The sequence below is a fragment of the Lactuca saligna genome, chromosome 1, assembly GCF_052625555.1.
Source record: "Lactuca saligna cultivar CGN05327 chromosome 1, ASM5262555v1, whole genome shotgun sequence".
Lineage (NCBI taxonomy): Eukaryota > Viridiplantae > Streptophyta > Magnoliopsida > Asterales > Asteraceae > Lactuca > Lactuca saligna.
The window spans coordinates 49,642,188-49,655,580 of record NC_136417.1 but is presented as its reverse complement, the minus strand read 5'-3'; the positions used below and the strand labels follow the sequence as shown (position 1 = coordinate 49,655,580).

At 31.4% G+C, this 13,393-nt stretch overlaps 1 pseudogene; it reads right to left on the bottom strand.

Annotated features, from left to right (window-relative positions):
• Positions 1-12,628: 12,628 nt before the first annotated feature.
• On the bottom strand, positions 12,629-13,204 carry LOC144998103 (dirigent protein 21 pseudogene; annotated as a pseudogene).
• Between the last annotated feature and the right edge of the window lie 189 nt (positions 13,205-13,393).

The following is a 13,393-nucleotide window of genomic DNA, read 5'->3' as shown; positions in this document are numbered from 1 at the left end:
TATATATATATATATATATATATATATGATTGCCTTATTCACACATTTTTATAAAACCCAACCTATTATCAAGTATCATTAATGGAAATTCTCCACCATGATAAAAGAATCATTAATTATAACTAGAGCCAACATTGAGGGATGGGTTGGCATTAGCATATCGTGAAACTCTTTTATCATTCTTACATCTTAAATGCACTATTCGACATTTTCATGAAAATTGGTAATATGAATGAAGTAGATTAATAGATATTTAGGATGTGTGGAATGTGGATTAGCTATGAAATTCATCTCATATAATAGACAACAAAACCATATATTTTACAACTATAAAGACGTTTACAACTTATTTATATTTTCAAAATTAAGGTACTTCAAAATAACATAAATAAATTCTCAAAATTTTGAAGTTTGATTTATTTTGTAACACTTCTAGAAAAAAGTAATTTCAAAACACATAATATATTTCGTAATTGATAAAGTTGTTAATGGATTGTTTTAGTAATTGTATTTAAGTGTAATGGATTGACTTGTTGACCAAAATCAATATTGATGAACATTAAACAAGCAAGGAAGGTGTAGAGTGCACACTTGTTTCAGTTTATACAAGATTCAAGGTAGACTGTCAATTAAGAGCGAAACCCCTGAACGATCGAGGGTTAATCTATGAAAATGACTTTCGAACTGAAATGGCTTCTGAAATGCGAACGGTACTTTGGAACCGGAAATGGATTCCGATCTGTGGAAATTACTTCTTAACTGTGAACAATACTATTCACCTTTGATGAGATGCGAAGATTGGAACTCGTCAGAACCAACTTCTTAACTGCGAACGGTACTATTCTCTTTTGATGAGTTGTGAAGATCGGAACTCATCGGAACAACTCATATTGGTCGTTGTTAAGTTTCTTACCTGTGGTTGAAGACATTATCCAGTGGTTACATACAAATCTGAATTACTAAATATGGACATGGGTTTTAACCTTGTCGTTATCCTTGTTAAAATGATCATTTTTGTGACAGGTTTGACTATCCAAGACAGTTTTCGGAAAAAGAACTATATTGTGACACTTTTTAGACAAGAAAATATTTAACCAATTTTTGTTCAAAATTTAGGTACAGACAAAAATAATAGCATTTTATTCTCTACTTTAATTTTCTCTTTGAGTCTTATCCAATTGAGGATTTGGGAATACCACCCCAAATACTTCGATTTGAAAGTGTGTAACATGATTCTCATAATTCCAAGTTCCATTCTTACCCTAAATTTCTAACAAAAATTGAATTAATTATTGATCATGGCAAGTGGTGATTTTTTGAAGCACATGACAAGAAAGTTTGACAAACTGAACAAGTTTGAAGGGTAATATTTACGTGGATATCGTAATAAGGTACACTTTCTTCTTACTACTCTGAAAGTGGTGTATGTCATAAGTACACCCATTCCATAATCCGTTGAAGGTGAAAGTTTGGAGGCAACAAGAAGAACATCAAAGTGGGAAATGATGACTACCTCTATCATGGTCATATTCTCAATGGTATGTCTGACTCTTTGCTTGATATCTATCAAAATGTTGAACTACAATAGAACTGTAGGATTTTCTTGAATCTATGTACATGACTGAAGATGCTTCCAGTAAGAAGTTTATTGTCAATAAATTTATTGGTTACAAGATGATTGACTTCATTCCTGTTATGGAACAATTCCATGAAATTTTAAGGATCTTGAGACAACTTACTAAACAAAATTTGAAAACGGATGAAGCCATTTATGTGGTTGTGACTATTGACAAACTGCCCCCTTCCTGGAATGATTTAAACATATTTGAAACATAATAAGAGTAATTAACTTTGACTAAACTTGGAAGCTATTTAGGGATTGAAGAGTCATTAAGGACTTAAGAACTTGATAACGATCCTAAATGCAAGAACCAAGCTGGTTCCTCTTATGTGAACATGGTGGAAGGAGAAAGTTCAAAGAATTCTAAAAAGTCTAATGGAAGAAGGAAGTTCAAAGGAAAGGATGGAAAGTCTACCAACAAGAAAGAAAAAAGTGGTTTGTTGGAATTGCAACAAAATAGGTAATTTCAAGAAATATTTTCGTCTTCATAAAGTGAATAAGGATGGTGATGAGCCAAGTGGATCTAATTATCCTGAAAAACAACAAGGTTACAATTCTGATTTTATGTAGAATTTTAATTGTGTGTAGAACTATATTTCAGTGATTTCTGAATGTGTAGGATGATGATGTTGCATGGTTGGTTGATTTGGGATCAACAACCCAAATTTGTAATGATCTTTGTTGGTTCATGGAATGTCAACCAATTGAAGATGGATCTATGATGAAAATGGGAAATGTTGAAATTGAACCAATCAATGGTTTAATATTTGTTTTACTTTACTTTACTTTATTTCTGGAAAGTTTTGGAGTCTGAACAATGTTTTATATGTACCACGGATTTGAAAGAATCTTGTGTTTGAGATTATTTTCAAGAATTATGCTTATAAATAAATGTTAGAAAGTGACAAGTATATTTTGTCAAGACAAAGTTCTTTTATGGGGTTATATATATATATATATATATATATATATATATATATATATATATATATATATATATATATATATATATATATGTATGTATGTATATATATATATATGTAATGGAATAATTAGGCTTAATAGTAATTATTTTAGTTATGATAATTCTATTCGCATAACTTCTTCTAGTGTGAGCAATAACTTTAATAAATCTAATGTATGACATGCTAGACTAGGACACATTCATTACAAAAGATTAAAATAAATGTTAAAATTGAGTTTAATTCCTACTTTTGATATAAATAATGAAAAATGTAAAACATTCATGTTAACTAAAATCACAAGACAACCTTTCAAAGACATTGTTAGTGAAAGCAAGGTGTTGGAACTTATACATAGTGATTTATGTGATTTCCATGCAACACCTTCCCTTGGAAACAAAATTATGTTCTTACTTTTATTGATGATTCATCTAGATATTGTTATGTCTATTTGCTACATTCAAAAGATGAATCTCTTGATAAATCTAAGATTTATAAACAAGAGGTTGAACTTCATAAAAATGAATTAATAAAAGTTTTACGTACTGATAAGGCTGGTGAGTATTATGATCTAGTTTATTTTAAATCAAATGGAATAATACATCAAACAAAAACTCCTTATAAACCACAACAAAATGGTGTAGCTCAAAGGAAAAATAAGACTTTGAATGAAATGGTTAACTCCATGTTGTCCTATTTTGGTTTGAGCGAAGGTTTCTATGGTAAGGCTATGTTAACTGCATGTTATATTTTTAATAGAGCTCCAAATAAAAGGAGTAAGAGTACTCCTTATGATTTTTAATGTAAAAAGTATTAAATTTGAGTTATTTGAAAATTTAGGGTTGTAGAACAGTTGTAAGGATCACTGAACCCAAAACGAAAATATTGGGCCAAAGAGGTATAGATTATCTATTGATTGGATATATTAAGCATTCCAAAGATTATAGATTCTATGATTTAGAATCTAATGACTCTACATCTATGAACACTGAGATTCTATCTCTGATGAAGAAAGATTTACATCGACACCTAGACCAAGGGACATGATTCAACAATCTTTCTTCAATAATACAACTCAAGCTAAAGATGCTTCTGGTGTACAAGTTTGGTGCCTGAATTTAGGAAGACTACAAGAGCTAAAAAAGCTAAATCTTTTGGATCTAATTTTCAACTATACTTAGTTGAAGGAGCAAGAGATGAGAATGTGTCTCAACATTAATATTGTTTAATATTAACGAGAATCCAATGACTTTTAGTAAGGCTATGGCTTATAGGGAAGTTCATTTCTAGAAAGAAGCGATATAAGATAAGATTGATTCTATCATGCATAACAATATTTGGGTATTGTTTGACTTATCTCCCGGTTGCAAGTTATTAGGATGTAAATGGATCCTAAAAAGGAAAATCAAGGTGGATGGGACAATTGATAAGTATAAAGCTAGATTGGTTATCCAAGACTTTAGGAAAAAGGAAAACATTGATTTCTTTGATACTTATGTTCCTGTTGCTAGAATTTCCACTTTTAAATTATCATTAGCTCTTGCAGTTATACATAATCTTGTGATTCACCAAATAGATGTAAAAATTGCATTCTTGAATGGTAACTTGGATGAGGAAATTTACATGAAACAACTTGAAGGGTTTGTGATGCCTAGAAATGAACATAAAGTGTGGACATTGAAGAAATCATTACATGGTTTGAAATAAGCACCAAAACAATGTGATTTTGATTTCTCAATCTCATTACATTAAAAATATATTAAAAAGTTTAACTTTGAGAGTTGTTCTCCTGTTAATACTCCTATAGATCCTAGTCTTAAGCTTCTACCAAATAAATGATTTAAAGTGTCTCAACTTGAACACTCAAGGGCTATTGGTTGTCTGATGTATACCATGACTAACATTAGGCTTGATATAGCATATGTGATGGGAAGTCTTAGTAGCTATACTAGTAATCCTAGTTCACATTATTGGCATGCTATAAATAGAGTACTTAAGAATTTGAAAGGGATAATGAATTATGATTTAACTAATAGTGGATATCTTTCTATTTTAGAAGGTTATTCAGATGCCATCTACATTAACATCTTAGAATATCAATCCTCTACAAGTGGTTGGATGTTTCTTCTTGGAGGAGGTGCCATTTCTTGGGCATCTAAGAAACATACTTGTATTACTAACTTAACCATGGAGTCCGAGTTTGCAGCTTTGTCTATCATTGGTAAAGAATTTGAGTGGTTAAAGAATTTGATTTATGAAATTCTGTTATAGACCAAACCGATATCGACCATTTCTATCAAATGCGATAGTGATGCAACCTTAGCTAAGGCGTATAGTTAAGTGTACAACGAAAAGTCTAGACGTTTAGGTGTTATACATAGCATGATTCGTGAGTGCATCATGACTGGTGTGATATTTGTGGAGTTTGTAAGAACTCGGTTGAATTACCTGATAATCTAACCAAAGGGTTAGCAAGTGATCTTATACACAAGGCGGCTGTAGGGATGGGTTTAAACTCCACCTAAAATCTTTTATATTGGGATACCCAATACCCATCTAATGTAATATTAGATGCTGAATTCAATGTGGAAATCTTGATATTTGAATATTGGAACACATTATTATTATCATCCCAAGGTATATGTTCAATACTATAACTTAAGGAGGTTGAAATTTTATTTCTTAATAGTTCTTTGAAAAATTGCATTTGCAGGTGCAAGAACAAAAGAATTACTTATATAAGCATGAAGTTTTGCTGCTTCATGAAGTTGGGACTTGACTTTGATATGTTTATTGAAGGATGAGGCATAAGCTAGTAAAATATAGTGTCAAGTTAGAACTTATGTGAATGTAAACTGTTGTGTGTATTATCTTCATGTATTCACATGGAATAAAAAGGGTTCAATACTTAGTGACACCCTAATATTAAAATATTTGAATTGAATAATATAATAATGTGAAATCCAATCATCACGACATTTCATTTATGCATTAGTTTTTTGTTGTTATGTTTTGTTTTAAGTTAATCAAGATTATACTTAAATGAGGGATGTTTGTTGGTGAACTGTTTCACTAACTGTATTCTAATGTAATGGATTGAATTGTTGACCAAAATCAATCCTAATGAACATTAAATAAGTAAGGAAGATGTGGAGTGCACACTTGTTTAAGTTTATACAATATTCAAAGTAGACTGTCATTTAGGGGCGAATCCCCTGAATGAACGGAGGTCAATTTGTGAAAATGACATTGGAACTGAAATGGCTTCCGAACTGTGAATGGTACTTCAGAATGGAAAATGGCTTCCAATATGTGGAAATGACTTCTTAATTGTGAACGGTATTGTTCACCTCTGATAAGCTACGTCGATCGGGACTCGTCAGAACAGACTTCATAACTACGAACGGTATTGTTCACTTCCGATGAGTTACAAGATCGGAACTTATCGGGACAACTTATATTGGTTTCGAAGTTAGGTGTCTTACCCGTCGGTTACAGCCATTATCCAGTGGTTATATCAGAAATCCAATTATTAAATATGGACCCGGGTTTTGACCTTGTTTTTATCCTAATTAAAATGCCCATTTTTTGTGACAGTTTTGACTGTTGGAGAAGCTTTGGGACTAAAAAACTACTTGGTGATAGTTTTCAGGCAAAAAACATATTTTAACCAATTTTTTGTCAAAATTATGGTACAGATAAGAATCATAACATCTCATTCTCTTCTTTTGTTTTTTCTTATTATTTTAATCTTATCCAATTGAGAATTTAAAAGTATCATCCAAATACTTCGATTTGAAAGTGTATAACATGATTCTCAGAATTCCAAGTATCATTCGTACCCAAAATTTCTAAAAAAAAGTTATGAACCTGTTATTGATTTTTGTTGTTTCGTAAAGAATGATTAAAATAACAAATATAATTATAAAATATAATATTTAAATAAACATCCTTTTAAATGTAATGACCATTATAAAAAAGCATATTCTTTTAACTTAGGCATTTTGACATTCACAATGCTACTCTTAAATGGCTAAACTTAAATCTATATTTTTTATTTTCTAGTAGACTTAAATCCTCAATCTTTTGAGTAAAGGACAACCTTCGATTGATACCGTTAGACAACATGATCTTTGGTAGATTCTTAGTATTTAAATAAATGTCACCAAAAACTACCAAATTATTAAATAAATTACAATAAAATCTTTATATTTACTTAAAAAGAAATAAACAAGTCATACAACACAAAAGATTCCCGACTCAAATATGTTCTTGTACTCTTTTGATTATTTCCTTGTCGTGATAACACATATGTGCATACAATAGAATCCAACAATCTTGGAAGACTATAATAATAATTCCATTGACATATGGAAAAAGTTTTAATAATACTTTTTCTTTGTAAAATTTTTATTAAGCTCGATTGTATTTAACTTTTTGTAAACTAGTAATGAACAGGGGTGGAATCAAAAAGTTTCCTAAGGGGTAGCAATATATATATATATATATATATATATATATATATATATATATATATATATATATATATATATATATATATATATATATATATATATATATCCCCATTATACCAACACGATAACCACTATTTAACATTCTGGTTTTTGACCTCTATTTAATTTTTGACCGCTATAACCGCCTAATGAACGATAATCTAAACATTAATAATGAACTGCAATAAATATTAAACTCGATCCACAAAGACGTAGCTTGATAACTAAATTATTATTATTGTCTCAATTTTCATCTAGTCTTATCTCAAGATCAGAATATCTAAACACAGTTATACTAATCAAAATAACTCTTTGATTATTGTGAGAATATCACTTAAAACTCACGGTGTTTACAATGTTTTCCAATGATCATAGTTCGACCTAAAACAATGTATATATAATCCTAACTACCGACTTGTAATTAGATTACAATTAGGAAACTAGAAACCGACTTGTTTATGATTTCCTAAAAACTAGGTTGCTATTGCTTGGTCTCCAAGTCCTACTCGACTTAGGATTCCAACAATCACCCCCGAATCTCTAAGTCATTCTAGAGAATTCTTCATCCCTAATCTGTTTTAAAACATGAACTCGTCGTTGTCGTCACGTTCCGATAAATCACCTTCTTGTAATTTTTGGAGTCGTTTTGGACATTCAGACGCAAAGTGACCCGGTTTGTCGCACCGAAAACAAATCACCTTAGATCGGTCCTTTTCCTGATTTTTCCGATTTTTATCACAACAACAATTACATTTTTTGCAATTGTTGGAATTGGGTTGAATTAAATCGGAATTTGACTGTTTATTGGACCGATTACTTTGAGAAACACTATTATTTCTTTTGGGCCCGCCTGACCCACATGACCCTCCAGATCCGGATCCATTTGACCCGTTAGTCCCATTAAACTCATTCGATCCTTTGCACTTTCCCTTTGTTATCGACGAGTTACTCCCACCAGCCGACGAGCCTCGTACTTCAAACGTCGATTTCACAAATAGCTCCTTCGACTGATCTGCCTCGCTAATATCTTGTTCCCTTATTCTTTCTTCGTATGCCTTTAATCGACCAACTACATCTTCGAATCCGACTGATTTCTGATCGAGCACCTGTTCCAAAGAGGCGACGATGTGTATAAACTTCGAACGAGGCAAGGTTTTGAGGAACTTCTTCACTAATTTCGATTCATCAATAACCTCTCCTAAAGCTGCTAATTTTGAGGCTATACCGGACAGCTTTCCAGCATATGCGTCGATGGTTTCCGACTCCATCATCTTTAGTCGGTTGAATTCGGTGTTTAGGGTTTGCAATCGGGCCTCTTTCACCCTATTTGCATTATCAATTCCCACAGAACCTTTGAAGAATCGACATCACCAATTTGCATTATCAAGCTTTCTGGAATTGCCTTATAAAGCAACCGCATAGCAAGGTAATCTTTCTCCTCGTTTTTCTCTGTTCCTGGATCGATCACTGTCCAAGCCTTGTGAATCTTTAATACCACTTTCATTCACATTGCCCATACAGTGTAATTCGTTGAGTTCAGCATAGGACACGCTATAATGGTTGACCTAATTTCCTTCACTCTCACCGGAGAGGGCCCTGCACCATCTTCACCATCCGACATGTTGACCTAACTTGTCAACAAGTAACAAAAAACGATCTCACAGCCTTTGATTCCTTGGCTCTGATACCAATTCAAGATCAGAATATGTAAACACAGTTATACTAATCAAAATAACTCTTTGATTATTGTGAGAATATCACTCAAAACTCACAGTGTTTACAATGTTTTCCAATGATCACAGCTCGAACTAAAATAATGTATATATAATCCTAACTACCGACTTGTAATTAGATTACAATTAGGAAACTAGAAACCGACTTGTTTATGATTTCCTAAAAACTAGGTTGTCGTTGCTTGGTCTCCAAGTTTTACTCGACTTAGGATTCCAACATTATCAACACATAATACAATCATGTACTAATTTACCAAGAAAAATAACAGGGAAAACAAATTTACAAAGAGGCCCACAAGTATTAGGAACTCTAATGATGCATCAAGTAAAATAATGACCTCCAACTCCAAACGACAAAAACAAAAACAAAAATATACTTTTTTTTGGATGATTCAAATATCATCAAGAATTATGTAACAGGTCAGCCCCACAACATAAACAAACAAAGCCAAAACTCATAAAATACCCAATTAAGAAGATATCATATTATCTTTGTTGGGGAGACAAAGGATAAACCTAGACTATGTTAAGGCTAACTGATTACTATCTAGAAATTAACATGTAAAGAATATAAATCAAAAACGAAAATTGACTAAATTATAAAGTGGTTAAGTAATTACCATTAAAGAAGGAACAAATTAGACCACTATTTTGTAGAAATCGGTTGTGATTTTAATTATGCTTGCAATTTCAGCTGTTGATATTTGTGAAATGACAAAATCGAAAGATGCATCTCATAAAAGTAATGCAATGAAAAAATAAAACCAAGGGATATGCTTGAATGAAAAATACGTGTTTAGAGGGAATCTGATTACCAATTGATTACTTCTTTCCTTTCAGAAACCAACCAAACATTTATTTATTCATTCACTCTCTATACCTGATTCATTTCCTTCTATGATTCCTTCATACAAAAATAACACCATGATGATTTAGGATTTCCAATGAATTCTAGTGTTGCACAAATTTATTTGAGGAGTAGCACCTAGTCATACGACATGATTGATTTACTTTATCATATTTTTTTCTCGGGAATTTTAGGGTAGCACTAGCTACCCCTAACTATTATGACTATTAACTGGTTCCACCCCTGGTGATGGACATACACATCATACTCCATAATGGAATTACCTATTTCCAAATCAAAACTAAATATTTTATCTGGAGCATATCCCCTAGCAAATCGGAAAAGTCAACTGCCTCCGACAATTGACATTTCTCTAATTGGCATGAACACAACATTCCTCACCAATATACTCAAAGTACTCCCATTATATTTTCCTTCTGTAAATCAATAATTTAAGACCGTTAAAACCCCTTTGTTAACAAGTCATCCATCAGTGTCACCACACCAAATTGGATGAGTGTCATTTGTTGTGTTTACAGGGGAACTTTCATAGTAATAGGATGAAGACCACTTACTATGTTATGGAAGTAGAAGTGAAGCTGGGTTGGCTTCTCTTCCTTGAAACCAAGTGAATTTTATGATATATTTCTTAAAAATGGTTGATTTCGAACGGTTATTATGATATGGAGGAGAAAAATGGTTACTACTTCATATCATTTATATTTTAATTTTTTATATTTTTCTAACATTAGATAAAAAAAACATATTTATAAACATAAGTAATCATTTTACTATTTAAAAAAATCAAATAAATATATACAATACATTAGTCTAATATGTTTATTTGACTTTTTAATTAGTATATGTTTATTTGTTGAAAATAGTTTCCCGATAAATGGTTACTACTCCATATTACTAATTAACTACTCAAGTTAACATTAGCCTAATATTTTATCTTACATTTCTCACTAATTTTGTTGAAAATAGTTTCTCAATAACTTTTTTTGCAATGTTTTTGGTAAAATAATTTACAAGTTGTATACCAACGGAAACACCGGTTATAAATACTAAACTTTTTCTAATAGTGTCAAACCCTAATCATAAATTGTTCAACAAAAAATGTACTTACTCGACCGAAATGGTAGACGATGTGATCTCTTTAGTTTTTACTTTGGTCAAGTTTAGAAGGCATTTTGGGAATTGTAGGTGGATTAATTGGTTTTGTCTTCTCTTCAATATTATGTATTTTGGTTTTGTTTTGCCCAGTGTAGTCTCATTCTGTGCAATGGTTGAAAAAAATGTTGCCATTCCAAAAAAAAAAAAAAAAAAAAAAAAAAAAAAAAAAAAACTCATTCCAAAAATAAGAATAGACTATTGATTCAAGCCCATATACAATACAAAAAGAGAAATTAAAAATCTTTCTACTTTTTGTTCCTACAAATCTTTCTACCTAATTAAATGATGGCATATATTATATTTAATGTTCATTTAATGATATTTTAGCATACTAAAATAACACATGTTATCATTTAATTGAGTACGTAGGAGGATTTTTAGGAACAAAAGTAGAAAGATATTTAATTTCTCATACAAAAGCTTGGCCTAAACCGATCCCCTCTCGATCCATAGGTTTAATTATGACATCTTTCTAACAAACCTAATATACTAGACACATATTTTTTGGTAATTATAATTTAACTAAACTCAAGAATATTTTCTATTTTAATAAAAGAATAAGTGTAATACTATTACAATTTCTCATTAATATTATATCACATATGATGTTACTTGTCAACCTATTAATTATCCATTTGAAATTTTAAATTTAAAAATATCTCACTTTAATTATATTAAATTAATAATTGATTCTCTATTTCAAATTTTCTCACTCTAATTATATTAAATTAATAACATTCGATTAAAAAATAAAATAAAATTAATACAGATTATAAGGTGATATAACTTCATTTATTAATTTAAATCAGCAATTATAATTTTATATAACTAAAAGAAATAACTAATACTTTTTTAAAATAAATGATTAATAATTTTTAACTTTTTAATATGAAAGTTTAATTAATTTTATAACTATGATTCTCATGTGTTATAAACTAGTATTTTTATAAAGAAAAGGGTTATCGAAATTTACCTAAGAAAAATTGAGTGCGTTCATTATATTATGGAATGAAACAAAAACACATTGTCGCTAAGAATTTATAAAAGGTGTTAGAAATATGGTTTAGTGGTACTTAGAAATATGAGAATCATGATAATCACTTTCAAATCGAAGTATTTAGGTGGTACTCCCAAATCCTCAATTGGATAAGACTCAGATAAAATTAGAGAGAAGAGAAAGAGAGTGAGATGGTGTAATTTCGTGAGTACCAGAAAAATGACTAAAATTGGTTATAAACCTTTCTTATCTGAAAAACTATCAAAACTGTCATATAACAGTTTTTCTCAACAGTAAAAACTGTCATAAATCCGGGTTTTGTATAAAGATTAATTCAAAGTCAAAGCCGGGTCAAATATTCAAAAATTTCTAGCTCGACCCCAGCCAAGGGCTCTGCCCCTTGGACCCCGCCAGGGGTTGCCGCCCCTTGGACCCCACTCCCAGGGGCGCTACCCCCGGACCCCCGTTCGTTCGCCCCTAAATGACAGTATATTTTAATACTTGATCAAACTTAAACAAGTGTGTACTTCACATATTCCTTACTTGTTTAATATTTATCAAGATCATTTTTAGTCAACAAAGTAATCTCTATTACACTTAAATAACATTGATGATAACAAATCACTAACAAAAGGTAACAAAAAGGAACCATATTTTTCATTAAACATAATAAACAATTAGTTTTCATTTAAATCAATAAACCATCAACAATTCAAAAACAAAATACTCCGGAAATTTAAGCTTGTGAAACCTTGATTCGATCATTTGAAGATGGTGATCAATAATGAAAGACATAAACATTATATTTGACAATAGCGTCACCACTGCTCGTATTAAAAAAATGAGTCTTTGCAAGTGCATAACCACTTGCAAAGCGAAAAAGTCCAGTGCCTCCAACGATTGGCATTTCTCTAACAGGCGACTTCACCGGATTCCTCCCTATCATACTCAAAGTGCTACCATTGTACTTTCCTTCAGTGAAAACATAATTCAAGATCATCAGTAAACCAAATTCATTTGAATCAACAGATGCATGCATTCCTTGGGCTCTTCCCACAATCTTGGAGCTGGGTTCAGGATCCACTGTCAATGGGTTGTCAAACATGAGCGTTTTCCCAAACTTGGTGGGGGATGTGTTGCTCATGGCAGCCTCCGCCACTGGAACAGCAGTGGGGTGGTCTCCACTTACGGTGTCATGGAAGTAGAAGTGAAGGTGGCTTAGTTTCTGTTTCTTGAAACCAAGTGATTTTGATGACAATGTTCTTGAAAATTTATGGGATTTTCCATGAAGGAGAAGCGAAAATATGAGTAGGGTAAGAATGGTATACTTATGTTTTGGAAGCATTTGAGCCATGGTAGAGTGAAAGTTAGAGGTGTGTTGTGGTTCATATTAATAAAGACAAGAAAACGGGTTAGTGTTTGAGAAATTTCGTCAGAAACCAAATACTATATTTCGTTTATTATTCATTTTCTTTTGTTAATAAGTTGCCGGCCAAATATACTCGAGGCCTGGTCGAACGGCAGCCTAGTGTATTTTATTTTA